At 41.5% G+C, this 23,107-nt stretch overlaps 1 long non-coding RNA gene across 1 annotated transcript in view; it reads left to right on the plus strand.

Moving 5' to 3' along the window:
* LOC114013544 (uncharacterized) overlaps positions 1 to 23,107 on the plus strand; it is a 135,742-nt gene that overhangs the window by 80,863 nt on the left and 31,772 nt on the right. Inside the window, exons 17-19 of the long non-coding RNA XR_008748485.1 lie at positions 7,120 to 7,245; positions 11,624 to 11,755; positions 14,656 to 14,787. This is a non-coding gene — a long non-coding RNA (uncharacterized LOC114013544). The remainder of the gene's footprint in view (positions 1 to 7,119; positions 7,246 to 11,623; positions 11,756 to 14,655; positions 14,788 to 23,107) is intronic.

Consider the following 23,107-nt stretch of genomic DNA (forward strand, 5'->3'; position numbering starts at 1 on the left):
TGTTTGTGTTTGATTTTTACTGTTATTTTGAAGTCGAAGGCCAGACGAAAACGTGCTTGTTGGTAACATAGCCTTCACCTTGTAAAGGATACAAGCACTGGCAAACTTTTGCCATGTGTGAAAACTGCACACATTGCATTCCCGCCAGGCTGTTCTGTGTTAATTTATGAACAAGCAGTCACCTTAGTTTACAGGTTATTTGTTTTTATATTAATTAATTTGGAAATAGCCTTTACTTTTGGGCTTAGTGTATGCTCACCCTGGCTAACTGTGGTGGATGATTGTATGTCCACAGTAACGCGTATGTCACCAGGATGAAATTTTATACTTGATATTGCCAGTAAACAGTTACCTTACAAGACTGTGTAAGTATTCAAATATAAATGATTGAACTTGAATGCTTAGATGTCGTATTCTGCAGTGAAACATCTACATCTATGTGTGAAAATCCTGGCCGTAGCCCTTATGCTGTGCAGATCGAGAATCCAGTGTGTTAGCTCAATTAACTAAAAATCCTGTAGTGTTCCAAACAAAATTTTAAATTAAAGAGATGGTCCACTTCCTGCAAAGTGTTTCAGATTAACAACTTGGGGTAGTTACTAAAATTGCACAGGAAATACATGCACAGCAGTTGGTTCCCATACATAAGATGAACAATTTCTTTCTTATCTTCGTTTCTGTATTGCGTGTTTTCCTTCCTTCTCTCTCTCATTTATCCATTTCTAATCTGAGAAAAAAATATTTTTGCTTCTGTCTAGTCTGATCTCCTATATTGCAGAGCTAACCCCACCTCAATTTGTAGCGTTTATTCACTCCTTTTTTTTATCTGCCCTTTCCAACTGCATGGAGTTGGACATCTGCTGCACACAGTGATGTGAAGTGAGGAGGGTCAGGCATTCGTAGCGGTCCCAGCATTAAGCCAAGGCTGCCCTCCTTGCCCTGCCTGTGTTGAGGCCACCTCCCCGGGCTCTGCACACCCGATTTGGGCACTAGCTGTCACAGACTGGGTTTAAGGAGGTATGGAGGGTTTAGCAATGCATGACTGGGGGGAAAACCAGCACTGGCTTCACAGGTACATGGGTGTCAGGGTGTCAGGCAGAGCTGGGACCACCTCGTGTTCAGGTGAAGCAAAACTGCAGTGCCTCAGCCCAACTGTTGGTCTGTACTGTGATCCCTGATGGATATTTCTAGTCTCCAGAAGAAAACAGCATCTTTTCTGGGTACTTGGTGTCTCTCTCATTCTTGGTACTTGACCTACAGGGTTCACAGTTCTTCATACTTTTTTATAAACAGCCCATGTTTTGTTCCTTATTCTGTAGCTTATCAAGTTGATTTTTAATAATTACTTGGTACCTTTTTTTTTTTAGTTTAAATGAACTTAAAGAGTCAGGAATAAAACTGATGAATCTTGCCTTTTAGTGCAAACTTATTGGAATTAATCTTTCACAACTAAAAAACCCTGTTACTTCACCTGCTAACAAAAATATATTTTCTTATGAGGTTCTTTGAGCTTTTGAAGACTATTGCAGCTCTTTGATAGCAAAGTGAAATACAAGGCTGGAGCAAATTAATGAGAGGGAGAACCTTTTTGAAAGCAAAATCGAATCTAATTCAAGCAGACTTTGTCCTGCCTGGTAGTTGTTTGGTGCAGTCAGCTGTGAACCAGCGCTAGCCCGGTGCCTCCTGCCAATACTGAGTGCCAGAGAGGCAGCAACTAATTGCTGGGTGATTCCAGTTTCTGTGGCTTGGACACCTGGGATACATGGCCCTGAGAGGAGAGGGCAACCTGACCACTGGGACGCTGGCACGCGCTGCTGTCTTACTGCAGTAATGGGATCTATGGGGCTGAGCTAATATTTTAACTGCAGGGAAACACAGGCTATACTGGAAGATGACTTGTGGAAAAAAAGAAAACTGTTCCTGAGTCATACTTTTTGAGAGCAGAACGAGGCACCAGATAGTAAATACTAGTTTTTTTTCATTCTGCCTTTACGTTTCTGTGATGTGGTAGCATTGTAAACTCTCCTCACAAACCCCGGAGTTAAGGGATTATTAGAACCCACCAGGTTTTCTGTATATTCATGACACAAGAAGCAGATTAAAAAAGGATATATTATTTGATCATCAGCTTCCTGCATATGGAAATCCTAGGTCACCTTGCTGTTCCTTGATGTCTAAAGCCTGCTTTTAGGTTTCTGCGAAGAAAACGTGTGTTTTGCTACAGTTTTTAAGGACAAAGACGGTGAAACTGAATGGTGCTGCGACATGGCAAGAAGTCGTGTGCTGAGCCCACAGGTCAGCAGGGAGGGTCACCATGAGCCGGTCAGGTGGTGACTGCTGAGACTGTTTTGTTTTCAGCATTTTCACACATATTTATTCAATAAGGCTTTTGTTTTACTGAAACTGAGAAACACTATACAGCATTATCCTGATTTTGAAGTGACAGTGCCAAGGGGACTTCAGTAAAGGATTTGAAGGCAATTGAATCTGAAAAGTAAAGCTTTGTGATTGCTTAGTTATTTTTGAAGCAATGCTTACATTTAAGATTTATGTACAAAACCCAGACTGTATCAATAGCAGTGAAGTGGTTTCAGGCCAAGCCTTTTTCAAAGAAACTTATGAACAGAAGGTCATTTCAGAGTTTTCTTCTTTCACAAAGAGACAAACACAAATCCTACCTCACTGTATTTGTATAATATATAATACATTATTATGCTGCTGCATTTAGTAAGTGCTTGTACTTCCACGAAAATATCTGGAGCTTTATTCTTGATAATAGTGTACTGCCAACTGCAAGCAAAAGCAGTTGTTATCCTCAGAGTTTCAGTGACCTATTAGGAAGATATAAATTGTGACAAGATTTTTTTTTTCTCTCTGTAAACTTCTGAAGCCTCATCTTACAGTCTCTAAACCCCATCTTAAAAATACATAATACAGAGACTTTGTTGAATCCTCTGATGATGCTATGATATTGAACCATCTTTATAGAATTATGCTGGTGAATATAAAGTATCGTTGTTTTCAGTATCTTTCATGAAAGCTGTTTTGACCTTCAGATTAGAGGATCCATATGGATTTCCAAATGAAAAAGTTTGAGCTCCTGTTTATAAACTAGAGCTCCAGTTTGGCACGCAGACATCAGATGCACTTCCACTTGAAAAAACACAATTGTACCAGGGTGTATCCCGTCTGAATTTTTCTCCCGGGTAAGCTCTTATAAATGAGTGCATCGTGCATAATGAGGACGGGAGGTTAGCTGCTTCCAATGAATTCCTTTTCAAAGTGCGAGAAAGATGCAGAGCAGCAAGGAGGAGAAACCCATTGGTATTTGAGCTCTGTAGGATGAAGAGGTTTGCTGCTGGGGGAAGATCAAGAGGAGGCAGTAGGAATATTTTGGGCACTTCTGAAGGAGAGATGGAGACCATCTGGTAGAGAGGATGCTTAAAGGAAGAATGCCAGGACAGAGATAAAAGTAAAGGGAAAGGAAACAGTGACTGAGTAACATCAAAGAGTAAGGCAGACTACAGAGCAGAAATGAAGAAGTAGCAGTGACCCAACATAGGCAAATCATAATACAAATGGTGGCACTGGGCAACGGATCCATATGATTCTGTGACGGCTCAGGGGAAAAGCTCAGTGTTTTAATTTCAGGAAAGTCTCCAGAAAAGTGGTGTTGACATCTTTGGAAGGCTTATAATTTAAAACTGATGCAGTAAGCAGGGCTCCTGCTGTTTCAGAAATACTGTCCTGGAGTCTAATCCAGATACTGTCACTGTAGCAGAATTTGAAATGGAGAGACGCCAAGAAGAATGTTTCTTCCCTCATCAGCATCAGCATCTTTTCTTTTGAATGATTTTAAGGGTATTAGAAGTTTCCATTGAATTGGTTCCTAAGGCTCGTGTCCTGAAGCAACAGTTGGTGTGTGGTCCTTCTCTGTGTTGAGCTTGAGCTGATCTCATGTGAAAAAAGGAGATGCTGGTTTTGCTTTGCTTCTGCTGAAGGAGAATAGCTATTGGCCAGTCGCCTTCCCCTGCCAAAGCCTGGAAAATGTTTCTGTCACTGGAATTCCACCAAGGGTGAAACTGTGGCAGTCCCCACCGTTTCTTTACATTAAGTAGCACACAATAATAATAATAATAAATTCCTTGTGCCTTGGTTCTCCTAAGCATTTCTTCTCACCAGCCCTAAAGGAAAAGAACTGGGGCAGGTAACAAGTGTAATTGTGAAGACTGTGCTTCTGCCTCTCTCCACCTTCCTTCTTCCCATCTGCCTTTAGGAGGCTTTCTGCATCCTAAAGGAACTGTGCTTTTGAGGCTAAATACCTTTGTGGCTTCAAGATCAGGGCCTAAAATAATCTTTTGGATGTTTTTTTTGTGTTGTGTTTTTTTTTTTTTTTTTGTCAAAACAGGTGTGTTTCTTTTTACTGAAGTCAGTCCAAGGCAAGAAAAAGAAGAAAGTAATTCCAAAGAGTGATTAATCCCATCTTAAAACAAGTGTGTAAGACAGGTAGGATAAGTCTCTCTCTGAAAATGCCAATCTGTCACCACTATCTATAGAAGGAGCCTTCACGAGTAGCTTGGAGTAGGTGTTTGACTTTTACACAGTTAAATTTAGATGAGATGATTGCCACTTTTTAAGTCAGTCAAAGTGTTTGTTTATCAATGATTAACCATAATAGACAGAAAAGTTGTGAGAGATAACAAAAGTAAAATTATAATGCCATTGATAGAGATATCACCTAATAAGAAATAGCAGTAATGACAATTGCAGATGGTTAACATTTACATTCCCCATTGTTTTTATTTTACCGTTAAATCTTCCCAGATTTTAGATCTCGTTTGATCTGAAGAAGGAAAAATTTGACTCTGCTTTGGTGTAAGCAAAAACTGCTGAAATATTTGGTAGGATAAAGAAGTGATTTGTCCTGGAAATGTCAATTCTTATATGTAGGGTCATTAATCCGTGAAACGAATTTGCAAACATTTATAAGTTCCCTTTAGTGCTGTTGGTGTTTTACTTGACGTGCTCCTGACTGTTCTCTAAATGAAGACTGCACTCCGAAGATCCTGCAAGGCATGCGCTGGCAGTTTGCGGGGCTTGGTCTTGCATGCGTCTTGACCCAATGTATACAGTCAGCTCCACAGAAATAAACAAACTTGTCATTGAAGAGAATTAATCATATTTCAGGCTGTTACCCAAGGGTTTTATTGTGTACTATGCTTTCACCAGTCATAACTATATTGCAAAAGTAAATAGATAAAATCACTTTTCCTATACAAAAATTAATTCTTGACCATGGCCTAGTATTCAGAGTGGATAAAGCTTGCAGAAAAACAGTGGATGCTCAGAAGTTTCAGAATATTGGGACACTGAGAATTTTAAACAAAGTTGGTAAAAGCATGTGGAATATATGGACGGGAAATCCTGTGGTAGTTTTGATTTTACACAGGAAAAAAAAGATTAGTTGCTTAGGTTCATAAATCTATTGTGTGTGGTATTCCAATAGAGATTTTCATGATCTTAGCTTTCCTCATTCTTTAAAATGTTGCTTTCAAGTACAGATGGGTCCATACCGCAAATTTGGGATCCAGATTTGGATTTGGACCTGACATTCACCAGAGGGTAGGCGTATTTCAACCTAGCATCGGAGGTCAGGCTCTGGTGGGACTAATGGCCTACTGCAAAGGTCTGGATTGAGTCAATTTCCCCCATATTTCAAGGCATAGGTATGGAAAATAGAAGGAATGGATTTGACCTGATCTCTGACTTTAAGGTATTTAAATTTTGAAATTAAAGACTTTTAATGAAGTGGGAGACTACGGTTATTGTTGTGCCTGAAGGATGAAATGGCGTATAGGGATTCAACGCGCTAGGTGCTGTTGGAGATTGCAACAAGAGACAGGAACTGCCTAAAATTATTTCCAACCTAAATACTTGTCTAAGGTCAGTATTTTGTACTGTATGACAAAGTACTCAGATCCCTGATTTGTAATACAGCGCTTTTACCAGAATATGGTTGTCTAATTCTTGACCTGCTTCTCTAATAGGATATAATACCTTCATAAAACCGTACACCTAGATGCAAAGACTTAGACTGCAAATGCTCCGAGTTCCTCTTTAGGCTACGAATCCCTCATATATTCTGAGATTAATGGCTTCTAATCTGTTTTTAAATGTTCCATGTGTATAGTGAAGGCGTAACTATCAAAACACTGTAAAATCATAAAGTCTGTGTAGCTATAAATTACTGTTTTCAAAATGAGCTGGAGGTCTCCAACTTATTTCTAAGTGCAAAATCTTAGATAATATAAAACTGCTCAGAAATGACTAGAAACAAGTTTCCTGGCTTTTGCCAAGCAGAAGATAATTGTGGGTCAGCCCATGGACTCTGTAGCAGTGTCCGTACTGGTGACACTGAAACTAGTCCTAAACAGTCCAGATTGAATGGATGGAAAGCGTTTCAGGTCAGAGCTCAACTGAAAGCACCCAGGCTTTTCGTATATTTCTCTGATATGCCTCTTATTTTTCGTTTGTCAAATTCTGAACTACTTGGTGTGAGAAAGATATTGACAGTGAATTCAACTGATGGCAGCGTACTGGTTTGATGATGGATGGGTTAAGAAAAAGATTGAAGAAGGTACTGACTTGTAGTATTTCCTTAGGCCAAATAGGTACCCGGTATTTCAGAAAGCAGGTAAAAAGAGAACTTTCAACTCACAATTATTTGAGTTAAATACGAATGCAACAGTTACTTTCAAAGAAGAAAGAGATACGTGATTTAAAAGATCATTAGGATTGTCTTCTGTGGGGCACAGAAAAAACCTTTACAGAAGTTATTGGCTGTTTGGGGTTATACTAAAATAAAAATTTGGAGAAGTGCCTCATTTGAATTTATACTCCCTTTGTGGTCCATCAAAAAGGATTCATCTCCTATTCAAATGACTAGTCAATATGTTAGTCAGATCAAATACCACTAATAAGATGCTAAAAATGCTTCTGAGGAACAGGGGGATTTCTTTAACAAGCCATAAAGTGCTTTTTAATCCATTTCTGACTTGTTAAGTTCTTTGTGATTCTCACAACTGTTCCATCGTGACGCAGTTCCATTTCTTTTTGCAGATGGAAAAAATCAAGGTGTAAATCAAGGGCAGCACGTAGATTCTGCTTTTTTTCTCCGAGTCTTTGCAAAGCCACTGTGGTCCTTGCTGTACTTTCCCACCTCACATCTATTTAAAACTGGTGCTGGTGAGTGTTTTCACTTGATAAATCTATGTTTAATGAGATTGCCAAATCACAGAGCCTAAGTTTTGTTGAAGATTCAAAACAAAATAAAAGGATGAAACCTTGTTGCCTCACTCTTGCAGAGGTAGGAGACTTTGAAAAGAAGTGCTCCTGGCACCCTGAGATTGGGAAAACCTGGCTTCTCGGCTGCTCTGCAAACAGTGCTCTCCTTTGCTTTGAAGAGCTATCTGCTGAGTTATCTCCCTAAGAAAAGCAGCCTAATGTTGCAGTTTTACTGCAGACACAGCCTCAGCTGCATGGGGCCCAGGGACGTAGGAGTTCTCCAGATATATCTTTCTAACAGTGGAAAGAAATGCTGAATAGATGAAGATATTATGAAGAGGCTGATGAGAGGGTGTTTTTTTGCAAAATTCTTCTGTAGTTTAGCTTTGAGTTTAAAGAATGATCCTTAACGTTTGCTTGATACCCGGGATGCATTTCCCATCCTGGTGATGTCAGCAGCAAAACCCTTCAGCCTGTTTTGTTTTAGTTGAAGTTTCATACCCCTCACTTTAATTTTCTGTCTTTAAAAAAAACCAAACAACCAAACCAAACCCTAAACATATCTATTTTTAGGATCTGAGCTACAATTAGAAACCAAATGCCTAATTAAAAAAAAAAAAAAAAAAAAAAGGGTGGGTGGGTGGGGAAAGCTTTTTTGATAGGATTGTTCTCCTTCTTGACTTTGCTCACCTCTGAAGAGATCAGAGTAAGTCAAAATTCATAATCCACTACCAAGCCTTTGGAGGTAACCCTGAAAATGCTGTATGAAATCCCCCTTATGGCTTTTTTTTTATCTGCTGAAAGCACAGTGCATCGGCCCATCCCTATAATTTCTGATTGATTGAATTTGTACTGATGCTTTAATGTATTGTACAAGTTTATCTCTAATTTCTGTGTGAAATATGGGGCACCATCCTATAACATACTTTATTCAATAAAAGTTAATGAGTTCATTCATGAAAATAAGTTTTGTGGGATTAGATCTGTGAATACCAACCATTTGGGACTGAGAAAATAAATAGTAACATTTAATAAATATACAGTGCACTAAGACTATATTTATTAGTCTTCTGACATTTTTATCTGGCTCCTATAAAGAAATCTTTGGAGCTAGGACAGCAACTGGTGCAGGTAAATTTCCTACGTTGTGAAAGGATCTGGTATTTAGTTTATGGGAAGCAGGCCTGAGCAGATGTGAAAAGTTCAAATAAAGGAAGGCCAGATTAAAAGCACTTTTGTGGCTGGAAAATCAAAACAGATGTTATTATTCAACCACAAAAATATCTATTCACACTTAAGTAGCATTAGGTGTCTGATCAGTTACATTTTTTTCTTAGTGAAAATAACACAATGATGATAAAATTATATAGGCTGATAAAATGCTTTAAAATGTTACCAGTGGACTGAATACTTTGGTCTCCTAGCTAATGGGAAGAGGTAGAACCAAAGTAGATCTTGCAAGACTGGTAGAAATAAGAGTAAATCTGTTTTTGAAGGGAGAATCAAGAAAGGAAGATACAGACACTGGAGGAGGAACAAAAGGGAATGGAACCTCCTCTCTGAACTCCTGACGCACATCAGAGAAACCATGATTTAAGATGAGTGTGTTTTACAGCTCTCCGTAATCTTTTCTGGAGACCCATATGGAAAGGTTGATGTTGGCAGAAGATGACAGGTGCTAGAGGTCCTCAGAAGCCCTTGACAACAAGCAAATGTTTGCAGGGTGTGAATGCTGGCAAGTAGTTTTAGAAATTATTTGTAATTAAAAGAAAACTCAATCTAGGTTCAGAAAAATGCACATTAAAGAAAACACCTAAAATAAGTGGAATAGCACAGGAGAACTGAAATGGGTATCTTTGTCTGTAAAAGCCAGCTCATGTTGACAACGGAAAGAATCTTTTTCTGGAAGGTTGACATGGTTTGCAGGGACTTGTTTGTTGGCCTGGCATGTTTCTGCCCTTGATAGAGAGCTTTTCTGCTCTCGCTTGCTGGGAGTTGGAGGTAAATGAAGAGGAGCTCATGTTGACTTGCTGGGGCTGGCAGGCCTTCTAAAATGTGTCAGATAAATTGGGGAGCTGCTGGCCATTGCCTCCTTGTTCAGAGGGAAATGGAATCTAAGACATTAATACCTCAAGAATGGCAAAAGAGGTCAAAGCTGCAGTTGATTTGGGTTGCAATTGTTTGAGTCCCTGCATGAATACCAAGGGTTTACATGTTTGGGAGGATGTTGTGTAACAACAGAAATGTCTCCTGTCTGCACTTTCATTCAGTAATTGATCATTGCTGGCTTGCTTCCTCGTCTTTGGCATCCCCAGGTCTGATCTCCACTGACCTCCAAACTTACCTCTAGGCTACCCTTTCAGATCTGCTGCTTTTCCAAAGATGAAACTGCCCTGCAGAAGTGTCTGAACCCCTTGGCATGGGCAGTACACGGGAGGTGGAGAACTGAGATGTCCAGGAGACATGAGGTCTCTCCCCAGCCCTCCTGTTTTCCTGTAGCATTTCTGGGAAAAAGTCACATAAATCTGACCTGAAGAACTGGACTTGTCTGCAGTGCAGAAATGAAAGTGGTATAGCCAAAGGACAGCTATTTTACCATGTATTTAGGACTAGTAGCTGTGCTGTGAACCTATAGCTCATTTATTCCCTGCCTGCACGTCCCTAAGACCCATTTTTGCTGTGCAGTGTCCTCTCTCACATATTATGATTATAGGGCGTTACCTCTCAGTTTAATCTAAAGATTGCTGCAGCTAATTTGGGCTCTTCCCTGGTCCTACAGCTCTGTGGTTAGTAGCAGTTAATGATAACTGCTCTCAGTTTCTAGGTAATTTTAGAGAAAAAAAAAGGTTATAGCTTTTTTTTTTGGGGGGGGGGGAGGCTTACATTATTTATATATTATATATATATATATATATATATATAAAGGATTATATATATTATGTAGACACACAGGTCTTCTCCGCTTTTCCTTTACTTATTAAAAACTGCAGCAATGTTGGACGCCACATCTTTTGGAAAAGTGACTGCTTAGCCATGATTCATATATTTATTAGCTAGTTGTTCTTGGGAAGAATGTAAAACTGAAAAACGCCACTGAAAACGTGATTCTAAAGGTGAAGTTCTGGTTGGCTTTCAGGCAGTGTCAGGCTCCTAAAAGCTAAAACCAGAAGGTTTTTAAAGGTCTGAAGTTCCTATTAAAGTCTGTGTTTTAGTAACCTAAATCCAATTGAAATACAGTGTAATTAAGACTTCCAAGACACTTGGGGTTTATTTCTAAGAATCACTTAGATGACCTATTTCAGTATTTTCAAGAGAATATGTAATTTTAAAATTATGAATGTGGGACATTTCTTATCAGGGACCTTGGCAAGCCCTCTCTAAAAATGCATTTTCTTTAAGAAAAAAGGTACCTTTTGTGGCATCAAGACACAGCTAATATTATTGCCTCTTCTCACTTGAAAAGGTCCTTCCCATTCTCAAGGAGACTGAGACTGTTGTTTGGATAGGCCTGTGAAGGTGGGAAAAACATGACGTCAGAAGAGGAGAAGGGACCCTTTGTCTTTGCCTTCTTTCCTAATGTGGATGCTAAGTATCTCACTGATGCAAAAGGGTCGGAGAGAGCAAAATGTGTAAATAATTTAATAGGGAAAAGAATTGTAAGACAGCAATTCACCAGAGTAAGGACAATAGAGTACAAAATGCCATAAAAGATAATAGGCTTATATGAATTGGCATGTGTTAGTGATTATGCAACCATTCGTTTCCCACAGATTTCTTTTTATAGGAAACTTCGGAAAATCCCTAAAGAACTGACCGAGTCATTTAACCACAACAGGTTTCTTTTCAACATGGCTAGGAGTGGGCGATAAATATTTTCACATATTTATGCACTCATGGCTCGTTTTCAACTGCTGGAAGCGGTGGCGCAGAAGAAGACAGAGGATGGTGGCTCAGCCCCGTGCCGAGTGGGTCCTCCTCCTGCCACCCGCCGTGTGGGACCAGGCGGCAGCGATCCAGATGGGAACAGAGTCGCGTGATCAGGAGCTTCGAGGTTTCATCCATGCCTGATGCGACAGGCACTGGGGAGGCTGAGGAGAGGGATTTCTGCTCCAGAGAGTGTTTCCAGCTCTGGGCTGGATGCAAATCCCTCTGGCTTGCAGAGAGCAGCTGAGCTCTCCTCGGTCACTGGCAAAAGTAGTAATTTGCTTCCTTGCTGTTATAGACTGTTTAAATACTTGTATTTCTGACAGCAGTTTTCCTTTGCCACTGGGCTAAGGTAAACAAGAGCTTGATCCACACTTCTGAGTTTCTTAAAGATTTTTAAATAATTTTTAAACAGGTTATTTTCCTTGCAGACTTCAGAGCAGTTGCAGCCTCAAAAATAATCCCTGTTGCTTCAAGATGTGCCGCCGGAGGACTCGCCCCCCACCAGGCTGTTCCAGGGAGGCCCTGACTGACCCAGTATCCTCATGTGCGTACCATGTATCTCAGAGTCTCCTGCTAAAGCATCTCTGACCTGCGCAGCTGCCAGGGAGGTGTGGGGGCTGTTCCCTACTGGCAACTCCTTTCCCTGCTTCGCTCCCCTTCCTGGGGCTGCTCTGCTGATGTTGGCAGTGCTTGCCCTGGGAACAGGGAACCTGCTCGTTGCACTTTCTCGTTGCATATGCTCCTCTACAGCTTCACCTCGTGTCAGCACTGCTCAGTTAATACGTTTAACACAGTGCATTGCGCAGGAGCTGGCTACATGCTTTCCTCTGCTTTGCTTTGCTCTGCTCAGCCCTGTGCAGCAAATGTGCCCAAGCCACAGTGGTGGCGACCGCTGTCCTGCAAGGAGAAGATGGGCAGGTTTATGGGGTTTCTTGGAGCTTGGCACACCTGTGGCACCAAAATATGGCATCCTGGCTCAAAGCAGGTAAAAGGGGGTTTAATTATGCATGTTTCATAAGAACCTTCGAGTATAAACTTGCTGGTATCATTCAAATGATCTTAGGTCTGTGCAAAGTGTTATTCTTTCTCCTATATAAGTAACAGTATGAAAGGGGAATGAACGAAAGACTTTGAACTCCTAATCACTTTAAAGGGTTGAAAAATACAGCCAGTTGAGTATCCTGGGTCTCCCTCGTGGTTCAGCTTTCAAATCCAGAATTCTGATGTCTGACAGATGTCATAAATCAAAGCCATCCATCAGGTTACAGACATCTCTGACTATCAAATAGTTTATTAAAAAAAAAAAAAAAAGGAACAAAGGAAAGCTGCCCATTAATTCCTACAAGTGGTTAAAAATGGTCATGAAAAGCATTCGCAAATGTTTATCTTAGCTTGTTAGATGGACACAATTTTGATTAAGCCATCATTTTTTTCTTTTAACTACATTACTAAGTCAGCTATGAATAGTAATGTTTTAATTTTTAAAATACGTTGACTCCCTTCTCAGTTTCAGCCCTTTCAAGTCATATTTTTGAACTGCAGTGTACATACTAGGATAGAGAAAAAACATGACGGTGAAGGGATTTTAATACAAAGAGAGTCCAACCATCCCCTTCTCAAAACAGCAATAGTCTCACCAAATCCTTCCCCAATGTTAAACCAGCAACAGGAGCAGGTTGCCACCGTCTGCACAGTGAGGACAGGCTCACCTGGTGGCTGCTGGTCACTGGCAACCGTTCAGACTTGGGAGCTTTGCACGAGTTTGCTTCACCCGCAGTATCTGAGCTGATGGTGGTTGCATAAAGTATGTTTAGGAAAAGCAGTCAGCTCCAGTTGGCTCAAGACAGAGCTTCTAAAAGGGGAAATTTCTTGATAGTCACATAATAAATTTGGAAAAGCTGTCATCGGTGAAAGTCATGCATGATGGTTCTCTCCTTGGTTTGATTAAAAATGGTTCATGGTTTCAGGTTCTTTGGAATTGGTCACTGAGAATTAGTGCTACCTTTTTTTTTTCCTATTTTATTTTTGCTTCCACCCCTTGCTTTCCCTTGAACCTTTTCATGTTTTGTACCTTTGTTTCCAGTCTCCTATTGCAGGAGTATTGGCTCAGTGAGAGCCCCACTACGCTGGCGTCTTCAGTAATCTCACAGAGCCAAGCAGTAGTCGTCCCCAGTTTTTGCCCTCACTATTTTCTAACTTCAGCCTTTCATAATGTGTCAATCAGTTTTACTTGGCCTGTGCCAACACATCTGAAAAACACAGTTCATTTTACCAGGAAGGCTGATACAGCAAACTCTTCTTTTGACTCAGGTTTAGGATGCCTTTAGCTGGTAGCATCAGTCAGCACAGGATGCGCATTTGTTAGGCTGGAGGTGAGTGCTTGGCCAAACTGGCCGCTCGGCTGGATCTGGTGCGTTTGCTGCTCAGAGTGTGTTTAGGCCCAACCAAACTGCAATTCACTTTCAAAACATTTGAATTCAAGTGATGCTTCTGTGGGCTGTGCTGTGTCTGGTTTTAGTAAGCTGCCCCGTATGGGAGGAGATGCTTCTCAGTAACCTGCTGGTGGAAGCGTGGCTCTCCCTCCTCCCACGCGCCACTGCACAGCAATTTCTGTGCATGCCCTCACTTGCCAGGATGCAAAGTTTTAAAGACTTCTGCAAATATTTCTGAAATAGTTTTGCAGTTGGAAAACACAAATACAAGGTAAACTCTGAGCTGGCCATCATATACTTTATTAAACAGGGCATGAACACCAGTCAGAGTTAGTCTTGCGGCAGCGTGCTGACTGAATCAGTGAATGTCTGTGATTTTGAAGTAGTGTTAATCTAAGGCAATGAGTTCTGAATAATGTTTATTAACTATATTTTAATGACTTGTCAGTTTTCTAAAACACATGCTGCAGTATTTTAGAAATCACTTAGTAAATGTAGTTTTAATTCTTTTCCCATATTCATGGGCTGCTACTTACTTAAAAAAAAAAAAAAAAAGAGATTAGAAGGTTCAGATTTAGAGCAGCAAATTGCTGTGCTAATCTGCAGGTATTTCTCTTCTTGATATGGCCACTAATGTCTAATCTTAGCAACACAGGCCTAATCATTGTGCTTTTTCATTAGAGCTGCAATGGACTGTGTGCCAGGGACTTGAACTCTGGTGAGCAAGCTGCTCCGAGCTTGCAAGCTTTCATATGAAAATGTACTGTGTGTATTACAGACCAAATCTAAAAAGAACCTGTTAAATTCATGCAAAAGTTGGAGAGTTCACAATATCAGCTCTGGTAGGAACAACATGCCTTTGAACCTCTGGGCAGTTTGGTGGTTAGGGCTGGCCAGAAACAAGAAGTCTGTGTCATGAAAAAATTTCAAGTCTTTTAATTTGTTTCCGTTTCTCAGGAGAGAGAAAATAAAACCTTGGGATTTTTTTTTTTTTTTTTTTTTGCCTGCAAAGTCGAAGTGTTATGGAGCAAGGCTATGGAGAGCATCTTCCTTGCTGGACGCCATCTTCAATGTGGGCATTTCAAAGATGGGATTGGAACCTGGACCTCCTGCCAGCCCCAGATGTGTGACCATCAGGCTACGGGTGAGTCAGAATTGATGTTCTCTTCTGTCCTGTTATCCAAAAGCCTCATTTCAGACTTAAAATAAAAATATCCAGCCAATGACATTTTTTTGGGAAACAGGTACCTCTTTGCGAAAGATTCAATGCTGTTCTGATTTTTGATGAATAAAATTTTGATGAACTTTTTTTTTTTTTTTCTGGAGGTTGTAACGGTCATGACTGGTCTGAGATCTCAGTATTATGATGTGCTGTTATGTGACTTACTGTCCCTCTTCCTGAAGCACGTAACTGGGTTTGGTACAGAGCTCAGTAATAGAGACAGTTATTTCTTTCCTTATGAGATGGGGTGTTGCTCTTGAGCAGAAAGGGTGCCTGGAAATTCTCACCTAGAGGTAAGGACTACCTCCAGGGAGTTATTTCCCAGGTGTTGCTGAGCATGGAAGCCTCGATAACTGCCTCTTTTCAGGTTTTTCTCTTACTTGAGTTTTGTTTTCCTATATCCCTCCATTCTTTCCAATATTTCTGTGTGTCTGCAGCCAAGTGACCATGCAGACTGCTCCCAGCCCACTCAGAGCTGATTCATCTCTCCTTAGGACAACCTTCTATACCTATGTAGTTTTCCTTTGTCTTCATAGTCTCCTAACTTTTTGGTAATCTTTCTTCTTACTTATTTCAAATATCCACTAATTTTGATCCTTACAGAGAAACTTATTTCTCAGTTCTTTTGGTCACCAGATTGAACTTGCAGTTTGAAATCAGTGGTCATTTGACCACAGACTTTAGAGACGGTTAAGCTCTTGAGGACCAAAAGAATGAATACAGAGCAGAAGAAGCCTTGATTTAATATTGTGAACCTCATATGCATAACCCTCTGCTTTCTGTTTTTCTGCTTGGACCTATGGCCCACTGCGTAAAGCATTTAGTGTGGGGGGGGGGCAAAGAAAGACAACGCCGTCACTTTCCAGAACAGACTTCAAAGGAAAACTCGCTTTTCCCATTGCTTTTTATCTTCCTTCTATTCCTAGTGCTTACTTTCTGCCCGCCCCCCCCCCGCCGTTCCAATTTTTGCCCACTTTTAATTTCTCTACTAACTTTAATTAGGCTCATGAGCTTGATCACCAGGTGGGTTTTCCCCAAGCTTCCACAGCAATGCTTTCCATCAGCAGCAGACTTGCAGGGGAATTTTGTTAAGCTGCAGATAGGAGCCTAATGTTATCGGATATGGAGTGCTTCATCGCTGTTTTTTATATCTAGTGAATTTGCCAGGTAGCATTATATATTTAATTATTTTTAAGCAGACAGGCTCAAGAGCCCCTGATCGGCAGGGTACCAGAGGGCAAATGAGAGATGAGGGATGTGGCGTAAGCCAGGGGAATGATTCATATCTCTGAAGTTAACCAAATGCTCGTGTGTCTCGGGGAAGTAGCTCTGCGGCTTCCAACTGTCTCTTCTGAGGAAAATGCAGTGTAGGAAAAGAGGAGAGAGAGAAAAAAAAATAAATAAAAAAATCCCTGGATTTGCTTCTGGAGAATCTAAGCACATGTGAAGTTCACTGCTAGGAAGGAAGATTGGCACACACCTTTCGGGCGTTTTGTGCATGGTTTTCCTAGGCAGGTTCTTACAGCATAAGCTTTTCCTGTCTCAAATGCTAAGTAGCATAAAATATGAGCTATCAGGGTGAATTGCAACTTTTGTAGCCTTTGCTTTGTGATCATTTGCATATTCAGAATCTGCCTTGGGTTTTCTTGTTTTTATTCTTCTTCTTTTAAGACTACATTTACCTGCAGAAGGGCTTAGTTCTGAGTGCACAAAATAATCATTTTCTCTGCAGTTGACTTTAATCCTAGCAAAAGAATTAACACTTAGAGCAGAAAACCTTCTTTGGGTCCTACAGGGCATTAGAACATCTCAGGTACTGGCTGCTGGTTTAATAAAAGGATAGGATTTCCATTTACTTCAGGCAGGCTTAATGTATTGTTCTTGTAGTGAGACAGTCAGAATGAGTCAGGAGCCAAAGAATACACTTTATAGACACAAATAATCGTAAATTCAGAATGTCACCTTTAGGCAGAGGCATTTTTATTATTGTTAGTGGAGCTGCTGAGTAGGTTTGATGTTTTATTCTCTTGAGTACTAAATGTTCCAGAGTACCACAGCCCTATCTTTATCAGGCTCACAAGGAGGGAGCACAGCCAAACTTGCTTCCTATACTTCTCTATGATTGATAGCAGATGGCATGCTTTAAAATAAACCTATCCATTAGCAGTCCTCAGTGTTTTTACTCAAGGCATTTACAACTGTCTCAACCAGAAAACACATTCGCTCCACAAGCTAGTTTCAGTCTGCAACAGCTGTACAGGTGCAAATCTTTCATTAACTCTTAAACCGTGGTGAAATAAATGCTGCACTATATTTTATTTTTAGTGGAGAGGTTGTTCTTCAGAGAAGGAGCGGATTCTAGTCTCCCTCTGCATGTGGTGGAGGTTTGTGCTAATAAACTGATGTTAAGATAGGGCTTTGGTGGTTGGTTTGTGGTTTGGTTTGGGTTTTTTTCTAGTCCCCTGTAAATTTTTAGGATGTTATATTGCCACGAGATAAACGTGACTGGTTGTAGCTGGATACTCTAAGTGGGCAAATAGCAATACTGGAGGAACTGTAACTCAGGGTTGGGGGTTGGCACCTGGGGGTGGCAGCCATCTCCTGTCCCTGTGGTGTCACCCTGGGTGACAGCAGTCACTATAACCCGATGGAGGAGAGGTGGGATGTGTCCCCCACCTCTGCTCGCATGGTGGCTGCTTTTCTCTCTGGTTTATCGGTGAGATGCAGAGACACACACACTCACGTGCCCACACACATATACATATTCAACCTCATTCTGAGCTCGTTGCTGGCAGGATATTCCATAAATAAATCGCTAAAATCTCCTCTTATATTCCATGTATTTTGCCTAGATTTCTATGCAATAGTCATAAAGGACATTAAAATTTACTCGGCAGCCTTTCCAATACAATGAACTCCCAAGCACCTCCCCAAACATTAGTATACGAGCAGCTAGAGCTTAAAATATTAGTAGCAAATCTTTGATATTAGCATTTAGCATTAATATTAGACAAGACCTTAAAATATTAGAGCCAGATAAAACAGTATTAACAGGGGTATAGGAGTCATTAAGCAGAATAACCGATGCTGAAACTTTAACATGCAAACCAGTGTAGATGATAGGAACTTCACAGTGACAAGAGGATCCTTTCATTTAAAAGGAGGTTGGAGAGACGAAGGTTAGGGATGTGAAAGCTGGTATATAAAACAACACAGTGGGAAAAGTTATATAGAATGTGCCATCTCGTTAGTGGCGATCATGTCCTATGTTTTTTTTCTTAAGTTGAAAAGATAAAACAAGAAGACAGGCAATATTCTGTCACAAATAAATGGAAATTGGGGCATTTTTTGTATAAATCCAAAGTAGCAGGAGGAAAATACAAATGTGCTCTCAGCACTGTAAGTCCATGTAGGGTAATGGAGGTGCTAAGATGATTTAGCATGACGGACCACTGCTCCCATGCCCTTTTTATGACATGACAAGCAAAGTTGTGGGGACTTGAGCTTGATCCCATCGAGCTGGGGGTTACTGCCAACCTGGAAGGACCTGGCTCTGCAGTGGGAGTGGGGATGAGCCCCTGTTACAGCTCATGTTGGCTCTGCCCCATAAGCACCTGGAGGATTTGGTGCTAAATGAAATGGGGAGGGGGGGAAAAACAAGGCCAGCTGTAGACTTAAGAAGTTTAAGAGCATCAGTACTTGCTTCTAGCTAATCTCTCTTGATGACTTCTGTAAGCAGGCGAGGCTAGCCGTTGCTGTTAATTATTCAAAGCCCCGCACCGGTTTCATGGCTGAGTGGTGTAAGAGGATGTGCAGTGTCCCCATTTCTCAGCCTGGCTAGGGGAAAGGCATGAGATGGGGCTTCCCCTGCTGTCACTGAGTGACACCCCATTTTTCCCATAGGAAAGGTGAGCCTGGGAGAGGCTGTAGCTGACCCCAGTCCTGGGCCACCCCGGCACCGTGAGACCTCACCTGTTTCTAAAGGGTCGGATGAGCTGAATGCAGGGAAGGCTTCAGCGTGGTCATATTGCATCTTAAAACAATAAGATGCTGACTTTTTTTGAAGGATCAGGTCTGCGTTCTTGCATGTAGATTAATAATCCAAAAGATAAGGGGTTTCATTCATTAGTGCTTCATCACAGCAAGAAACAGAGAGGAAGGCATGCATCCTGAGATCCATGTTGTGTCCGCCATAACGTCAAATTGCCCAGACACCACAGTTTCAAGGCTGTATATATTTTCCCTATTTAATGTTGACATTAAGGCAAGATTGGAATAGGGATGGTGATGGGGTTTAGATACGTATTCTTTTTGTTTGCTGTCCCAAGGAGTCTGTCAAAGCACTTTAGTACATCAGACAGTATGATGTAAATGCTATCAGAAGAAACAGAAAAATATTCACAGAAAAATATCTGCTCCAATCAGGTCTCTTGGATCTCTTCTAGAGACAACCCTTGATAAAGAACTGGTATTTGGAATAGGTGTCTGTCTACACCCAGCCTATGTACCTGCCATTATAGAACAGAATCACAGAATGGTCTGGGTTGGAAGGGACCTTAAAGGTCATCTAGTTCAAGCCCCCCTGCCCCAGGCAGGGACCCCCCCAGCCCAGGCTGCTCCCAGCCCCATCCAGCCTGGCCTGGAGCACTGCCAGGGATGGGGCACCCACAGCTGCTCTGGGCAGCCTGGCCCACCGCCTCGCCACCCTCATGGGGAGAGGTCCTTCCTGATCTCTGACCTGCATCTGCCCTCTCTGCGCTCAAAGCCACCCCCGTGCCCTGTCACATGTGCCCCTGTAAGAAGCCCCCCCCCAGCTTTCCTGTCGGCCCTTTCAGGTGCTGGGAGCTGCTCTAAGGCCCCCCTGGAGCCTGCTCTTCTCCAGGCAGAACAGCCCCAGCTCTCCCAGCCCGGCTTCCCAGGAGAGGGGCTCCAGCCCTCTGAGAATCTTTCTGGCCCTCCTCTGGGCTCACTGCATTATATATCATCATATGTATCTCATCTTTTAGTTTAATTCTAGCAAATAGCATATATCTCATTATAGCTTTTGGAATCACTGATGGATTTTTTCTGTCAGATTGGCTTTTTGTTTGGTGTTCAGGACTGCTCACACCCACACAGACAGGTCCTTTAGCTTGAAGGAGTAAGTCTAAAACACTTATTAAAGATGGCTATCCTGTCTGTTGCTTTTGGTCTGCTGGCATTATGGGGGAACATGTACCTAATCTATTCCTGAAGTGATTAGGAGCTTTCTGAAGAAATAGAAATAACCTGGCATAAAATAATTTCTACAATATGCAGAATCTGATATGTTTGGTTGCCACTGACCTCACCATGGTTATTTCCAGGAGTCAAGGTGCACAGGTGCCTAAATATCTGCAGACATTAGCACATATGTTCCTCCCAAAAGGCAGGGAAACATTTTCTTATTTAAATGGGAGTCACATTCACTCTCAAAGTTAAGCATATTCTTAAGCACTATATGAGCTGGGGCCAAAGAACACAGTTTATTATGATACCACAGGTTACTGCAAATTATGTAGGGCTTTTATAGTAATAGTTTCATTTAGTAAAGAAAAAGAAAAATCCTTTTATTGCCCCTTCAAACCCTTTATTTATTAATGGCCTAGAAAGATGTGATGTTGTTATTAAGAAAAGAACAAATTTTGCCTGGACACAATCCAGCACACTTGGAACTGGTGTTGTTCTGTAATAGCCACTTTTTCTGAACTGGGCAGTAAGTCCCAGTCCCATCCACGAGCTGGTAAATGTTGAAGGGTAGCCAAGGGGGGCAGGGAAGGGGGGAGGCTGGAGAGGGGCTACACTTAATCCCCAATAGATTTGGCCTTTCTGTGAATAAGGTGGATTTCTGATGCTGGTCTCCATGCCATTCATAGCAGTGTTGCCAGTAGTAAATTTGTGCTTGCTCTGAAGAACCCCCCATGCCCCCTACTTCCTTGCCAAAACTAAATCAAGTGAAATAAATCATATTTTAGGAAGCTAATTATACAGCCAAGTAACGGAAAGGTATTGAAAAGCTGTTTTATGCCTAATGTTAAATGAATTTACATTGGCAGTAAGGAACATATATATGGAAAATAAATATAATAACATGGCAAAATTGTAAGCAATGGAATTTAAACAAAAATGTAATTGCAAGCATGGGGAATGGTATTCAGACTTACTTCAGAACTAACACTCTGTGCATTCATTGCACACAAACTTCCACAGTTTAAATCTGTTCTGAGTGAAATTAGCTGGTTTATCATTTTATGGTATTTCTTGGAAGACTAAAATGCCAGAATATATTCCCCCCTCAACTGTATTACTAAACATGTACATCAGTCCCTTCGCCACTCCCTCTGCTTTAAGGGGAGAACAGCTCGAGTCTGGGGGGTGATGTCAGCTGAAAAAGCAGGTACAAGCTAAACAGAAGCAATCCATTAAGAGAAGGGAGAGGCAGAGGGGGAAAAAAAACACAATCCCCTACAACTTTCAGAGAAGATTTTAAAAGTTTCCTGATGGATCAGCATCCTTGAGATTAAACATTCCCATATGTAAGTTGACATTTTAAAATGTAAGTCTTATGAAAGATAAGAAGGAAATGGTGAGAAATGCAACCTTAAATATTTTGAAGCATGACTTCCTGTATTATGTGGCAGTTGGCAAAACTTTCAGGGGAAAGATGCACGCCTCAAAATCCACGCGGTGCAGTGCACGGATTTGCCTAAAAGTTTCCTCCTGTTGCTTACTAGTTTCATGTTCGAAATCTTCCACACCTTCGGCGTAGAGTCGCAGTATCCCTTCAACGTTGGTTTTTAATCTCACAGACAGATGTTTTAGATCAATCGCTCAAAACGGAACAGTTTAGCAGTCAGAAAACACTGTCAGAAAAGATTTGTTGTAAGGAAGACAAAACCGTGAAATAAAATTGAACTTCTATCCCCATTTGGATGGGAACTGCGCTTGGCTGGGAATCCCAAGAGGATGAACACAGTGGCCTATCATGTGTTGAAAAAACAAACAGATGACAGTACTCTGCAGTAATCAAGTAAACGCTGCTTCTGAGAAATAGTATGATCACTATTGTTCAGTGCTGCAGGATGTAAAAAAAAAAAAAAAAAATAATTATTGAAGAAAGGAAGGTGGCCTCGTGACTGAGGCGAGGGAAGATGGGACAAGCTGTTGCCAATGTCCCCGAGTTCCTGCCGGCTCTGGACAGCCCACAGTTTTCTTGTGGTAAAGGTGTGACATACACAAGTCTTAGCAGAGCAGCTGGACTTTATTTTCTGGCGTTGTTCAGAATCAGGAATGATTAACACACTAGCGGTAGTGGGTGTCAGTATTTCCTGGCTGCAAGAGCTCTGCTAATGGTATTTCTGAAAACCCAATGCGAAGAAGGCAGCGACACTCGTAATGACCATCAGCTCCTCGCATCCAGCTGCTAAAACAGAGGTGGCTCTTTAAGGTGCTTGAGGGGGACAACCCCAACTGCCCAGCCCAACTCTAGCATCTTTCTAGATAGCTTAGAGCAGAAATATTAAAATATACTTTCTTCCGCTGCCCCCCCCCCCCGCCCCCCCGAAAGCTTGGTTTAGTTCTGTGTCCTGTGATGGCCTGTTTGTATGCTGAGCTGGAGCTCTGCTTGGCAGCATCTTTAGGTCTGAGCATATTGCAATGTGGTACCTATTTTGAAATGGCAAATGTTCTTGCCTAGGACCATATCTCTGCACCACTTTGACTCTTTATCCCGCTTGTTTGTGCCTGGGCATGCCACGTACTTTTCACTTGCCTTGTACTTCATTTTGGGAGGTTTTGCAGAGTGGTGCCTTTGCCTGCTCGCCTCCCTCCGTATCCTCCATGCTGGATGAGTTTGCATTGTGTGGTGTTTTCCTCTTCATTTATTGCAAACAAATCTGGTCTCTGCCATTTGTTTACTCTTATACTCTGTCTTTATGCCTTGGTATGCATTTTTAATTAGATGCGCTTCAGTTCTTTCACTGCTTGTTAACACTTTCGTATGGTAAGTACAGTCTCCACCAGCCCTGCAAGCGTTCTCTGCACTTAGGAAATTCGGATTTGTTTCACCTACCCATGGTTATCATTTGATACAGAGACTTGTTCCCTAGCTGGCCTGTCTGCTGGGTCCACTAAAGTGGCATCGTGGACTTTTAAGGTTGTTCCCCTACACAGCTGGGATAATCCAAGTGCACTTATTCTGCTTAAAAGTGTTCTGCATACAGAG

The sequence above is a fragment of the Falco peregrinus genome, chromosome 8 (genome assembly GCF_023634155.1).
Source record: "Falco peregrinus isolate bFalPer1 chromosome 8, bFalPer1.pri, whole genome shotgun sequence".
Lineage (NCBI taxonomy): Eukaryota > Metazoa > Chordata > Aves > Falconiformes > Falconidae > Falco > Falco peregrinus.